Below are 9883 nucleotides of genomic sequence, written 5' to 3'. Positions count from 1 at the left end.
ATTGTCTTCCATGAAACTGGTCCCCAGTGCCAAAAAGGTTGGGGACTGCTGTGTTACACCATCAGAAGTTAGAAGAAAGGAAGGGAACTATGGTTATTGTTAAAATATTGTAACTAGCTTGAATTTTATCGTGGCTAATAGAACAATAGAACATTTGTGCTCCACTCTCTTGCATGTGAGAGGGGAGAGAGAAAGTTATGTATTTAGCTTCTAGAATTATGATTTTAGTACTAACAATAGTCAGTATTTATTGAGTACTTACTATGTGCCAGGCATCACATTTAAGTATCTTGACAACCCTCAAGTAGGTTCTCCTGTCATCATTTTACAGATGAGAAACTGGTATTTTGAAAGGTTTATTAGCAGCTCGAAGTGGCCAGATTAAGATTCCAACTCTGCTCTATTCATCTGTGAAGACTGTGCTCCTGACTACTGGGCTATGTTGCTTCATCTGTGCTTGAACAATAAGGGATCCTATCTGTGCATGTCCTGCCCCAGGTGAGCCTTCAGGTATGTAAGGCACTCTGACTTGGGAGACAGGTTTTCACTCACTTCTTGAGGTGGTAAAGAGGGGAGGCTGGAACTGACTCAACGAGGCCCTATCCAGCTTTGTCCTGAGGGGATCAAATTCCTCTGGGAATGGGGAATAGGCAAGGAGGAGAAAATGTGAGGGCTTTGAGAGGAAAGAATAAGAAAATCCCAGACTGTAACTTCTGAGTAAGGGTTTGTCCTTCCTGCCAGCAGCGTTCTCATAAATCTCTCTCTAAGGACTCAATTTATTCATCATGTGGGACTCCCTCTCCCATTAATTCAACCCAAAATAATGATCGATGTTATTGGGTGAAATGGGAATGCATTAAAGGGTTTTAAAAAGGGGAGTTTAAGACTTTACATTTTAAAATGATTACTCTGGCAGGCTGGGGATAAAGCAGCTCAAGTTTTTTTTATAACCAACTTTTTTCCCATCCTCTGTAATTCAGGGGTAAGGGGAGAGAGGAAAGAAGAAAGTTCAATACTTCCCCTCTTTCACTATCCCCTAAAGTTCTAAGATTTCCCAAAATATTTCTCTCCCTGCTCACTTCAGCAATTTACTTGACCCATTCTGGGATCCCAGCCAAATTTACCTTCTCTCTGCCCCATGAGGGCTCCTTAGGATCTTAACAGAAGGCTTAATGCAAAGGGGGCCTTGCAGTTGTACTAATATTGAGACAGAGTAGGGACAGGACTTGGTCCCTCCATCCCCGTTAATACATAATTTTCCTCTTTTTCTGTCCTACCTGCTGACCCGGGGACCTTGAAGAAACTAAGATAAGCAGCATCCCACCATCTTAGTCAAGGCAGCATACCCACTGATCTCAGGACTTTGAAGAAACTAAGACGAGCAGCATCCCACCCTAAGTCTTACTCAAGGAAGTCAACTGTATCATCCACACACATACGAGACCAGAAGAATGATAATCTTTACCCTACAGAGTTGCCTCATTATAACACTAAAATCTCCACCCAGGGAAGGGCTTATTTGCCATTTTTTGATCATGTGATATATGTACTAAAATGATTTCACACTGTGCCTGTCACCCTGTGCTCTACCCCACACATGTAATGACGTTTGTGTACCTCGTGCTTATTCACGTCACCCTTCTTAAAACACCAAAATGACCTGTCCTTGGGGAACCAGCTGGAGAACTCCTCACTCTAGTGCTGTTTCCCTTGTGTTTGAGCATAAGCCCCTAATAAAGCTGTGTCTGGGAAACTCGCTTGGCCTCCTGTCAATTTCTATTGCATGGGAGCCTAAAAACCTATGTCCCTAACAATGTGTCACTAACATCCTGTATGGGCAGGTTTTTTGGTTTTGTTTTGTTTTTGAGACAGGGTCTTGCTTTGTTGCTCAGGCTGGAGTGCAGTGCTGTGATCATAGCTCACTGTAATCTTGAACTCCTGGGCTCAAGCGATCCTCCCGCCTTATTTTTTATTTTTATTTATTTTTTGAGATGGAGTTTCACTCTTGTCGCCCAGGCTGGAGTGCAGTGGCGCAATCTCAGCTCACTGTAACCTCTGCCTCCTGGGTTCAAGCAATTCTCCTGCCTCAGCCTCCCTAGTAGCTGGGATTACAGATGCCTGCCACTATGCCCGGAATTTTTGTATTTTTAGTAGATATGGGGTTTCACCATGTTGGCCAGGGTGGTCTCAAACTCTGACCTTTGGTGATCGGCCTGCCTCGGCCCTCCAAACTGCTGGGATTACAGGCTTAAGCCACTGTGCCAGGCCTGATCCTTCCTCCTTTAGATTCCCAAGTAGCTGAGACTACAAGCATGCACCACCATGCCTGGCTAATTTTTAAATTTTCTGTAGAGACGGAGTCTTGCTATGTTTATCAGGTTGGTTTTGATCTCCTGGCTTCAATCGATCTCCCGCTTTGGCTTCCCAAAGCACTGGGCTTACAGGCATGACACACCACACCCAGACTGGATTCAAAGACTTCCTGATTTGCAATTGGTTAAAGAGGTTAAGCATTGTACAAAAATTTGAGAGCAGCAGAAAAGATTGTTACCTCTGGCTTGTGGGTGTGACCTCCTTCAGGCTCCTCAGGAAGATTCAGAACAGCCATCAGAGTTCAGTCCTTGGTTCCCCCTTAGCTGAGCTCTATGTGCCAACAGATCCATTTGGTGGGGATCTGGGTCTCTGACAATTCAGGGACATATGTTAAGATGTTATCTTTAGTTTCTATAGAGAACAAAACATCTGACTCTAACTTCCTTGGCTATTGTTTTATTTTTTATTTTTATTTTTATTTTTTGAGATGGAGTTTCACTCTTGTTGCCCAGTCTGGAGTGCAGTGGCACGATCTCGGCTCACTGCAACCTCTGCCTTCCAGTTTCAAGCGATTCTCCTGCCTTGGCCTCCCAAGTAACAAGCTGTTCATTTACTTCTCAAGGCTAGCTAGGTGCCTGGAATTTCCCTTGAAGGAACTCAAGATTTTCCTTTATTTCCATGCTGGGGGAGAGGGGAGGGAACCCACAGGCCTCAAAGAGGGGTCTCTGTTTCAGTTTTACTCATAGCTCTTGGAAGTTTTTTTTTGGTGGGGGAGGGGTTGGGGCGGCAGTGGAGATGCTTCTCTCTCTCTCTCGTTTTTTAAAATAAAGTCACAATCTCTTGCCCATTTGTCTTACTGTTGACTCTTCAGGATGGACACAGTAACGACAGAGACAGGAGGCAGCCAAGAGTCTCCCAGTGAAACCCCTCCTTCAAGCCTAAAACAGTCTGAAGGCTGAAAAACCCGAGTGCTGGTCTGGATGAAGCCTGCCCTTTCCCAACCGATTCTTTCTGAATAATGGCCACCTGTGCACTGGGAGGACTGGGTGGAGCCTTGGGAAGTTCACGCTATTTGCAGTGGTGAGGATCCTGGCCTCTCCTGTTCCTGTGTGGTGACCTGGGATTCAATCTTTGAGGAGGAAAACCTGCTAGCCGGAGTCTCTGTTGGTTTGCTGGAGTTCCTGTTTCTTTTTTTTTTTTCCTTTTCACCCAATAAACCCTGCCCTACTAACCTTACAGTGTGTCCCTGTGCCTAAATTATCCTGGTCATGTGACAAGAACCTGTTTTTTTTCTACAACAGTAACAACAATGGCTAGTACACACGTCCTTACTTCATGTACTGCTCTGCACTGTTCCAAGCACTTTAGTCATTTAGTCCTTATTACATCCTTCTGAAGAAGGTACTATTATTACTCCAATTTACAGATAAAGAAACATGATTCTGCTGAGAGAGGGAAAACAAACGAACGGTGTGAGAGAGGGAAAACAAACAAAAATGGGTGTGGTGGCGTGTGCCTGTGGTGCCAGCTACTCGGGAGGCTGAGGCACCAGAATCACCTGAACACAGGAGGCAGAGGTTGTAGCAGTGAGCCGAGATTCCACCACTGCACTCTGGCCTGGGCGACAGAGTGACACCCTGTCTTGGAAAAAATAAAAAAAAATTAAAAAAACCCCACCACAGTACTGATACTGATTTTGTGATAGGTCACAACAAAACCACTCAATCTTTCTGCTTCCTGTTGTTCCTGGATCAAACTGAGGGCCAGGCTGCTATTTCTCATGGCCCAATAATGAGATGCAGATGAACTGGGGAGGAAGAGAGTTTTTATTTCTGTAACTGATTACAGGCAGAAGGCCTGGAAATTATTGCCAGACCAACTCAAAATTACAAAGTTTTTCAGACCTTACATACCTTGTAAGCTATATGTTTTCGTGTAAGTGTGCATTCATCTAAACACATAAGTGATTAACTTCTTTTAATCTATAACTAAGGTCTGGGTCCTGGAGACCTTCTTCTGGAGCCTCAGTAAGTTTACTTAATCGAAATGGGTCCAAGTGCCAAGTGCTGAGGTGATTGCACTTATCTTGTCTCATGCTAAATCACAGAGTTTTACGGAGTTCCTTCAGATTTCCAATAAACTTGTTTGTGGAGGCCTGGAGAGTTTCTTCAGACCCTCAATAAAACTTGTGCAATCCTAAGTGGGCCCTGGTAAGAATTCTTTCATTATTTTGTCATGCTTTAAGGCTCAGGAAAAGCCTTAGCAAAACTCATGGTGGGCTTTTGTTATATTGCAGCATTTGTATAAGGGCACTAGCTTTTAATATTTAACTTAACCAGTCAGTCAGTACTAAAAAAGTTGTTATGGAGGCCTGCCACACTGTCGCAGTGATGTGAGAGAGCCAGACTAATGCCACTCACACAAATCATCAACTGTTAATTTGATTATATAACTCTACAGCTGTAATGAAAAGGCTTTCATAGGTCATCTAGGTAAGAGGGTGGTAAATTTTTTTCCATTTTACCAGTAGATTCTTGTTTTGTTTCTTTTCTAAAATTGATTAGTTATTATTTTTAGAAGCAATGTCTTGGTCTGTTGTCCAGGCTGTTGTGCAGTGGCATGATCATAATTCACTGCAGCCTTGAACTCCTGAGCTCTAGGGATCCTCCTGCATCAGCCTCCTGAGTAGCTGGAACTAGAGGCACATGCCACTATGCCTGGCTAATTATTTTATTTTATTTTTTCTGTAGAGACAGGGTCTTGCTTATTTGCCCAGGCTAGTAATTCATTTTTTAATTGACAAATGACAAATTGTATATGTTTATGGTGTACAATGTGATGTTTTGATATATGAATATATTGTGGAATGATTAAATCAAGCTAATTGACATATTCCTCACCCCACATACTTAAATGTGTGAAGATAACATTTAAAATCTATTCTCTAACAATTTTCAAATATACTCTACCTTATTATTAAGTATAGTTATCATGTTGCACAATAGATCTCTACAACTTATTACTCCTAACTTCAACTTTGTATCTTTTGACCAACATCTACCCATTTCCTCCTCCTCCCCAGCCACCTCCATTCCCAGCCCTGGTAAACACTGCATACCAAAAATGAAATTCTAAGCCCTCTAGCTGACTGATGGGTCCTCTCCTTTGCCCAGGGCATTCCAAAGTTATCCTGAAAAACTAGTTCAGGCCATAATGGGGAGTGGGGGTCAGACATGCCTCATTATGCCCTCCTCCCTTTTGGAATTCAGGTACAGCTGTCCAGCATTAACGTCAACACAGAGCTCTTAAGACTGATAGAATAGTGCTTGCTTTGGCAGCACATATAGTAAACTTGGAATGATTCGGAGAAGATTAGCATGGCCCCTGTGCAAAGACAACATGCAAATTCATGAAGCATTCCATAAAAAAAAGACTGATAGAACAGTCTTTAAGTCTGATAAGAAACATTTACAATCTATTCTCTCTGAAGCCTGCTACCTGGAGGCTTCATCTGCGTGATTAAAATCTTGGTCTCCACAACCACTTACCATAACCCAGACATTTCTTTCTATTGATTCCAGGTCTTTAGATAATAACTCTTTCAGGCCGGGTGCGGTGCCTCAAGTCTGTAATCCCAGCACTTTGGGAGGCCGAGGCTGGCGGATCACGAGGTCAGGAGATCGAGACCATCCTGTCTAACACGGTGAAACCCCGTCTCTACTAAAAATACAAAAAATTAGCCAGGCGTGGTGGCGGGCGCCTGTAGTCCCAGCTACTCGGGAGGCTGAGCCAGGAGAATGACGTGAACCCGGGAGGCGGAGCTTGCAGTGAGCCGAGATCGCGCCACTGCACTCCAGCCTGGGGGACAGAGCAAGACTCCGTCTCAAAAAAAAAAAAAAAAAAAGATAATAACTCTTTCAACCAACTGCCAAAAAGAAAATCTTTGAATCTGCCTGTGATCTGGAAGCCCCCCACCGCCTTCTAGTTGTCCTGCCTTTCCAGACTGAAGCAATGTACATCTTATATGCATTGATTGATGTTCCATGTCTCCCTAAAATGTATAAAACCAAACTGTAGCCCTACCACCTTGGGCATATGTTCTCAGGATCTCCTGGGACTGTCAGAGACCATTGGTCACTCAAATTTGGCTTAGAATAAATCTCTTCAAATATTTTACAGAGCTTGACTCTTTTTGTTGACACTACCACTCTACTCCCTGCTTCCATGAGTTTGATTTTTTAATCCCAGCACATTGGGAGGCCAAAGCAGGAGGATCACTTTAGTCCACACATTTGAGAACAAATTGGGCACATAGTGAGACCCTGTCTCTACAAAAAATTTTGAAAAAACTAGCCTGGTGTGGTGGTGCCCGCCTGTAGTTCCAGCTACTCAGGAGGCTGAGGTGGGAGGATTGCTTGAGCCCAGGAGTTCAAGGGTGCCATAAGCCACAGTCATGCCACTGCACTATAGCCTGGGTGACAGAGTGAGACCCTGTCTTTAAAAAACAAAACAAAACAACAAGATTTTGGGTTGAGTGCAGTGGCTCGCACCTGTAATCCCAGCTCTGTGGGAGGACAAGGTGAAAGGATGGCTTGAGCCCAGGAGTTTGAGACCAGACTGGGCAGTGAGACCTCATCTCTAAAACAAGTAGGCTGGGCATGATGGTTCACATCTGTAATCCCAGCACTTTGGGAGGCTGAGGCAGAAGCTTTTTAGTTTAATTAAGTCCCAGTTATTTATCTTTGTTTTTGTTGCATTTGCTTTTGGGTTCTTGGTCATGAACTCTTTGCCTAGGCCAATGTCTAGAAGGGTTTTTCCAATATTGTCTTCTAGAATTTTTATGGTTTCAGGTCTTAGATTTAGGTCTTTGATCCATCTTGAGTTGATTTTTGTATAAAGTGAGAGATGAGGATCCAGTTTCATTCTTCTGTATGTGGCTTGCCAATTATCCCAGTACCATTGGTTGAATAGGGTGTCCTTTCCCCACTTTATGTTTTTGTTTGCTTTGTTGAAGATCAGTTGGCTATAAGTATTTAGCTTTATTTCTGGGTTCTCTTGTATGTTCCATTTGTCTATTTGCCTGTTTTTATACCAGTGCCATGCTGTTTTGGTAACTATGCTTTGTAGTACAGTTTGAAATTGGGTAATGTAATGCCTCCAGATTTACTCTTTTTGCTTAGTCTTGCTTTGGTTATGCTGGCTGGCTCTTTTTTGGTTCTGTATGAATTTTAGGATTTTTTTTCTAGTTCTGTGAAATAATGATGGTATTTTGATGGAAATTGCATTGAATTTGTAGATTGCTTTTAGCAATATGATTGTTTTCACAATGTTGAATCTACCCACCCATGAGCATGGGATGTGTTTCCATTTGTTTGTGTCATCTATGATTTCTTTCAGCAGTGTTTTACAGTTTTTCTTGTAGAGGTCTTTCACCTCCTTGGTTAGGTATATTTCTAAGTATTTTATTATTTTTTTTTTGCAGCTATTGTAAAAGGGCTTGAGTCCTTGATTTGATTCTCAGCTTGGTTGCTATTGGTGTATAGCAGTGCTGCTGATTTGTGTACATTGATTTTGTATCTTAAAACTTTGCTGAATTCATTTATCTGATCTAGGTGCTTTTTGGATGAGTCTTTAGGGTTTTTAGGAATATGATCATATTTGACATGATTATTTGTCAGACAGTGACAGTTTTACTTCCTCTTTACTGATTTGGATGCCCTTCATTTCTTTCTCTTGTCTGATTCCTCTGGATAGGACTCCTAGTAATATGTTCAATAGAACTGGTGAAAATGAGCATCCTTATTTTGTTACAGTTATCAGTGAAAATGCTTTCAACTTTTTCCCATTCAGTATAGTGTTAGCTATGGGTTTGTCATAGATGGCTTTTATTACCTTAAGGTATCCCTTCTGTGTCAATTTTGCTGAGGGTTTTAATTATAAAGGAATGCTGGGTTTTATAAAATGCTTTTTCTGTATCTATTGAAATGATCATATGGTTTTTGTGTTTAGTTATGTTTATGTGGTGTATTACATTCACTTCTGTATTTAAATCATCCCTGAATCCCTGGCATGAAACTCACTTAATCATGGTGTATTATCTTTTTGATATACTGTTAGATTCAGTTAGCCAGTATTTTGTTGAGGATTTTTGCATCTATGTTCATCAGGGATATTGGTCTGTAGTTTTCTTTTTTCTTTTGTCCTTTCCTAATTTTGGTATTAGGGTTATACTGACTTTTTTTTTGGATGGAGTCTTGCTGTGTCACCAGGCTGGAGTGCAGTGGTGTGATCTCGGCTCACTGCAACCTCCGACTCCCTGGTTCAAGCGATTCTCCTGCCTCAGCCTCCCGAGTAGCTGGGATTACAGGCATGCACCACCACGCCTGGATAATTTTTGTATTTTTTAGTAGAGATGGGGTTTCTCCATGTTGGCTAGAATGGTCTGGATCTCCTGACCTCGTGATCCGCCTGCCTCCGCCTCCAAGAGTGCTGAGATTACAGGCATAAGCCACCAAGCCTGGCTGGTTATACTGACTTTATAGAATGATTTAGGGAGGATTCCCTCTTGCTCTATCTCTTAGAATAGTTTCAGTAGGATTGGTACCAATTATTTTTAAATGTCTGATAGAATTCAGCTGTGAATCCATCTGGTCCTGGACATTTTTTTTGTTGGCAATTTTTAAGTTACCATTTCAGTCTTGCTGCTTGTTATTGGTCTGGTCAGAGTTTCTGTTTCTTCCTAGTTTAATCTAGGAGGGTTGTATATGTCCAGGAATTTATCCATCTCCTCTAGGTTTTCTAGTTTGTGAGGGTAAAGGAGTTCATAGCAGCCTTGAATGATCTTTTGTATTTCTGCAATATCGTTTGTAATACATCCCATTTTGTTTCTAATTGAGCTTATTTGAATCTTCTCTCTTCTCTTCTTGAGTAATCTTTCCAATGGTCTATGAATTTTGTTTATCTTTTCAAAGAACCTGCTTTTTGCTTCATTTATCTCTTGTTTTCTTTTTTTTGTTTGTTTCAATTGTATTTAGCTCTGCTCTGATCTTTGTTATTTCTTTTCTTCTGCTGGGTTTGGGTTTGGTTGCTCTACTTCTTTGAGGTGTGGCCTTTAATTGTCTCTTTGTGCTCTTTCAGACTTTTTGAGGTAGGCATTTAATGCTATAAACTTTCCTCATAGCACTGCTTTTGCTGTATTCCTGAGGTTATGATAGGTTTTGTCACTATTATCATTCAGTTCAAATAATTTTTTTTTTTTGAGACAGAGTTTCACTCTGTCATCCAGGCTGGAGTGCAATGGTGCAATCTCAGCTTGCTGCAACCTCCACCTCCCAGGTTCAAGCAATTCTCCTGCCTCAGCTTCCCAAGTAGCTGAGATTACAGGTATGCACCACCACACCTGGCAAATTTTGCATTTTTAGTAGAGACAGGGTTTCTCTATGTTGGTCAGGCTGGTCTCAAGTTCCCAACCTCAGGTGATCCACCCACCTCGGCCTCCCAAAGTGCTGGGATTACAGACATGAGCCACCATGCCCAGCCCAGTTCAAATAATTTTTTAATTTCCATTTTG

At 42.0% G+C, this 9883-nt stretch overlaps 1 non-coding gene across 1 annotated transcript; it reads left to right on the top strand.

Moving 5' to 3' along the window:
* Positions 1–5635: 5635 nt before the first annotated feature.
* LOC134734972 (U6 spliceosomal RNA) lies at positions 5636–5742 on the top strand. Its single transcript, XR_010117839.1, has one exon. It is a non-coding gene; the product is annotated as a U6 spliceosomal RNA (small nuclear RNA).
* Positions 5743–9883: the final 4141 nt, after the last annotated feature.

Source organism: Symphalangus syndactylus, chromosome 12 (assembly GCF_028878055.3).
Source record: "Symphalangus syndactylus isolate Jambi chromosome 12, NHGRI_mSymSyn1-v2.1_pri, whole genome shotgun sequence".
Classification (NCBI taxonomy): domain Eukaryota; kingdom Metazoa; phylum Chordata; class Mammalia; order Primates; family Hylobatidae; genus Symphalangus; species Symphalangus syndactylus.
The sequence above is the reverse complement of the archived record's forward strand: the minus strand, read 5'-3'. Positions and strand labels throughout refer to the sequence as shown.